At 46.9% G+C, this 4,941-nt stretch overlaps 1 long non-coding RNA gene across 2 annotated transcripts; it reads right to left on the bottom strand.

The window, feature by feature from the left end:
• Nucleotides 1–1,669: 1,669 nt before the first annotated feature.
• On the bottom strand, nucleotides 1,670–4,108 carry LOC129146894 (uncharacterized). 2 transcript variants are annotated; one of them, XR_008554251.1, is made up of 4 exons: nucleotides 3,969–4,108; nucleotides 3,426–3,572; nucleotides 2,560–3,245; nucleotides 1,670–1,743 (listed from the first exon to the last, which is right to left on the bottom strand). It is a non-coding gene; the product is annotated as an uncharacterized LOC129146894 (long non-coding RNA). The 2 variants fall into 2 exon arrangements; XR_008554250.1 differs by lacking the exon at nucleotides 1,670–1,743 and having other exon boundaries at nucleotides 2,481–3,245.
• Between the last annotated feature and the right edge of the window lie 833 nt (nucleotides 4,109–4,941).

The following is a 4,941-nucleotide window of genomic DNA, read 5'->3' as shown; positions in this document are numbered from 1 at the left end:
GGTACCTTGTTGTCCATTCAGTGCTTGTTGCTCAATCGCAGACCTCTGCAGGTCATGGGGAGGGATGGCAGGCTCGGGGCTCCGTCTCCTTGGCTCCCGTAAATAAAGCAAGTACAGGGCACCCGCGTTCCCTGAACCCAGCTCCCTGGTGTCCTGCACCCCACCTCAGCACCCTGCCCACTGCCCACTGCCTGCTGGAGACATCCTGAGCAGTCGCTCCCTCCCCACAGAGGGCGTGGCTGAGAGTTTCCTGTTGATCAGGGGTGTGTGTGTGTGCACCTGTGTCTGTGTGCATGTGTGAGCCTGTGTATCTGCATGTGTGTACATGTATGTGCATGCACCTGTGTGTGCTCGTGTGCATCTATGTGCATATATGTCTGTGCATTGTGTGCATATGTGTGTGCACCTGTGTGTGTGTGTGAGAGCAGGAGCAGCGGTCTGCAGGGAGGGCAGCTGTGCTTCCTGTGAGAGAAGAAGGACGATGGGTCTCGCAGTGGGAGTTTCCTTCAGAAAGGGTGAGAGAGTGGCGGGAAAGGGTTTGCAGGATGAGGAAAGATGGTCAAAGAGGGAATGTGCTGTTTCCTACGAACAGAGACGCACGTCTCTGCTGCTAGAAGATGCGTCTCTGGAACGGGTTCAGAAGCTCAGCGAGGCCTCGCGCCGTCAGGGGCAGCCAGCCCGTGCCAGCGACGCCAGCTTTCACAGTGTGTGCAGCAGCGCGTGGATGGGTTTTACATTCAAAACTAGTGCATTTCTCCTGTCTGGCACCTCTCCTCCTCTGACTTCTCTACCCCAAATATCACAGAACAGGGGCCGCCTCCAGCAAGAAGCTCTCTGGGCACCTCTTCTCCCTGCAGACAGCAGCTCCCCCTGCAAACAGCTGTTCCCCCCCCAGACAGCTGTTCCACTGCAGACAGCTGTTCCCCTGCAGACAGCTCTTCTCCCTGCAGACAGCTCTTCTCCCTGCAGACAGATGTTCCCCTGCAGACAGCTGTTCTTCCTGGGCACAGCTGTTCATTCTGTAGCTGGGCAGGGAGATGCTGGCATGTCTATCCCTTAAGCTCTCTGACCAAACCGACCTCTGCTGGGCAGGTACCCACCCTCTGGCCTCTTCAAAGTCTTTTCACAGCAGCTGGCTCCCAAGCTGTAGTACCCACAACCAAGTGGTACAGCGAGCAGATCCCTGACCCCAGGCAGAAGGCGCGGGAGGCCCCCAGCTCTCCCAGCCCGGGCAGGAGGACTGTGCATGTCGGTTTCTCTAACCTCAGCGCAGCGACACCCACACAAGGACGGAGAAGCACCACCGATGGGGTGACGGGCCGCCTCCCTGCAGACACCTGTTTTTGTCCCCCGACCTGGCTGCCTAATTTGCTGGGCCCACGCAAGAGAAATATGTGGGCCCCTGGCCAGGACGTTCCTCAGCACATGGGCCTTCGGGCGAGCCTGTGTGACTCGAGGCCGCCCCCAGCGCTCTGTCCTCCGTGCAGTCTGTTTGGGCAACACGGAGCTGAAATCCCTCCCGGCATCCCGTCTCCTGCCCCGCCGGCTGCTCTCCCTTTATCGTCCTTACTTGAAAGTGAGAAAATATGTTCGTCATTTATTTATTGTTAAGAAGTTGTCAGCTTCTTCCCAGGCAGAAAGTAGATCTAACTGAACTTCAGGACCGGGCTGGTGGCTTTTATTCTTGGTGCAGGGTTGGGTCTGTGCTGTGCTCTGATGTCTCATAGCGTTGGAAGCCATGACCTGAGTCATCAGTCCGTAAGGATCAGCACATTCAGAATCCCAATAGTTAAAAGAAAAAGAAGGCGAAAATGACATCGTTTTTAGAGCTGTTTAGTAAATAGTGATAATATATTAAGCATAACTCATAGCTGACCTGGAGCCACCTAATTTTCATGTTATTTCTCATTGACTCACACTCTGGTATTAGCATGGCTGAATCAAGAAATAATGTCCAGGGCCTCCCTGGTGGCGTAAGGGGTTAAGCACCCCCCTATGAAGCAATCCACAGCTTCTGCAGCATGAGTTCGATCCCCAGCCGGCCAGGGAGCTACCCACATGGCGCAGCAGACCTCTCCTGTCTCCCCACTGCTCCCCTCAGCAGTGTGTCTCAGTAGATCTGCCTGTTCTGCTCCCCACTCTGTCTCTGGGGAATCCTCTCACCCCCCCACACACACCTCTGGCCTGTACCCCAGCTCTTGTAGGCATAAATAAATAAATCTTTAAAAAAAATAAAGAAATAATGTCCCTAGTTTTTTAAAATACATTTTTTAAAGATGTAAAATTTTATAACCCAGTTGCATTGCAGTATGTGAGCTCCATGCTGACTGACACGCGGCTCTGGCCTCCCACCGTTTGCTCCTGAAAATCTGGTCACACTGTAATCTGTCACCTGCTAAGCCTATTGGCATCTGTTTGTTTGCCAAGACAGGGGGTACAATCAATATTCAAATTAGCCTGCCATGCAGATATTACTTTCCTTGCCATCTTTATTAAGGTACATTTTACATATCATGAAATTCACTCGTTTGAATTGTCTGATCCCTGACTCTTACTGACTTTGGCGAGGAGTGTGTCCATCTCCATGTCAGTTCTCGGATGTCCTCGCCCCACCAAACCGTCTTCTTAGATGGCACCGTTTTGCGCCCTGCCAGTGATGAATGGGATTCCTCTTGCTCCACTTAGGCTCCAGCATGTGGTGGTGTCAGTGTTCCGGGCTTTGTGTGCTAATGGTGATTTTTGAGATGAAAATTTTGACTTTTGGTGAGGTCCAATTTATCATTTTTTTTCTTTGATGGACTGTGTTTTTAGTGTCATATATATGAAGTATTTGATTAACCCAAAGCCTCAATGATTTTCTCCTCTATTTTCTTTTGTAAGTTTTATCCTCTTAGTTATTTTACTTTGGTCGAAGATCCATTTTGAGTTAATTTTGTGGGTGGTGTGAGGGATAAGTCCAAGTTCATCTCTTTGCATATGGATATCCAATTGTCCTGGCACCATTTTTAAACAGACTGTCCTTTCCCCAATGAATATTCTTGGCACCTTTGTCAAAAATAAATTGACTATAAATATTTTCTCTGGGTTCTCATTCTGTTCCATTTGTCCATATGTCTATCTTTACTGTCTTGATAACTGGAGCTTTATACTAAGTTTTAAAATTGGTAAGTGAAAGTCCTTCCATTTTATCTTTCTCTAAATTGTTTTGAATCTCCATATGAATTTTTGAATTCAATTATTAATTTCTGAAAGAAGAAGTGGTAGAATGTTGACAGTGATTAAATTGAAGCTGCAAATCAATTTGGGAAGATTCACCCTCTTAGTAATATTGAACTATCCATGAACATGGACTATATCTTCATTTATGGTTTCTCTCATTTCTCTCATCAAAGTTTTATAATTCCTGGTTATAAGTCCCCGCTTACCTTTACTTAACTCGTTCATGAGCATTATTTTTTTAATGCTATTGTGAATGGAACTTTGCTCTCAATTTCATTTTTGGATGGGTCACTGCCGCTAAGTACATTGTGTAATAAACCTGCAACAGGGGAAGCGATGTGTCCTGGCTGCGTCTGAGGAGGAGAAGGTGCAAAGCACAGAGAGAAAAATCACAAGTTGCTATCCAAAATGAATTGATGTACTATAGACATATGTCTTAAAAGAAACTCCTTGTATTTCTTTTTCCCTTTTCTGAGCAGTAAATAATCATTGTAGAAAAGATAGCTATAATGCAAGAGTCCCTGAAAGTTGCAGAGACTTTTCCCAGGACTAACTGCATGCCCTTGAGACATTCACTTTCCCTTGGGGATTACAATTCCCAGGACTAACTGCATGCCCTTGAGACATTCACTTTCCCTTGGGGATTACAATCCCCCTCACTGTAAAAAGACTTCGTTGGTCTTACACAGCCAGTGTTCCCAAGCCCACCAGACAAGCTCTTGTCATGGCCAAGGTCTTCCTCTTCTCACCTTGACCTGAGAACTAGGAACTAGGGTCAGTGGAGACCCGTGAACCCAGAGATCTGTCACCACCATGGAAAGAATGCAGACTCTTCTGCATGCAGGCAGAGAGGGTCCTTGCCTGAGTGCCCCCTATCCAAGGTGATGGATGTAAGTCCTAAGCTCCTGCCCTTTGCCTTATATAGGAGACACCATCATTGCTCCCCTTTTATGACCTAATGTGATGTAGTTTGGGGTGTCTCAGGTGGAGTGTGTCAGTGAGCATACCCTCGCTGAGACCTCACCTTTATTCTCAGGAGTGAGGATGATCAGCCTTTCTTACCTGTCACGTGAAGTCTCTTCTTTGGCTTTCTAACACCCCTAAAACACAAGACAAAACAGCCCGGCCAACTTGATTTTTCTTAAGAATTTACCACCTTCTAAATTCTCCACGCATGTGTTATTAGAGTTATTATGTTTTCCTTGCTAAGCCATCTCATGCTGTGTGATGACGTGCCTCGCCTGGGAGAACCCAGAGTGGGAGACAGTTCTCCTGCCCCCTTGTAGAGTCTGAGGGAGACGGTAACTAGGAACAATGGGATTGTACAATGTCATACAAACCTAAGCCCAAAATAGCATCTCAGTTTGAAAGAGGGAATATATTAGCTTCCATGTTTAGGTCCAACTGAATTCTGCCACCCTGGATAAAGAATTTGATGATCCTTATACGTGCAAAATGAAAAAAAAAAAGAACATTTAGACAACGTAATTTTAAATCTTATCTCAAAAACCAATGTGATACAAATTTGTGAGATAAGAGATAATTTCTATTGCAGATTGAAAGAAGACCCAGGGAGTGCTTGAGAACGCTGGTCTCCGAGACGGTGTTGGGAGAGAGGCTGTAGCAGATTTATTCCACAATTTCTCTGCCTTTCTCAATAGAAGAATGATTACTAGTTATCTCTCATGGACAATTTTATATGTTTAGTGGTTTTAAATGATT

The sequence above is a fragment of the Talpa occidentalis genome, unplaced genomic scaffold, assembly GCF_014898055.3.
Source record: "Talpa occidentalis isolate TD23 unplaced genomic scaffold, MPIMG_talOcc4v2.1 talOcc4.5, whole genome shotgun sequence".
Lineage (NCBI taxonomy): Eukaryota > Metazoa > Chordata > Mammalia > Eulipotyphla > Talpidae > Talpa > Talpa occidentalis.
This window is presented reverse-complemented; position numbering and strand designations above follow the sequence as displayed.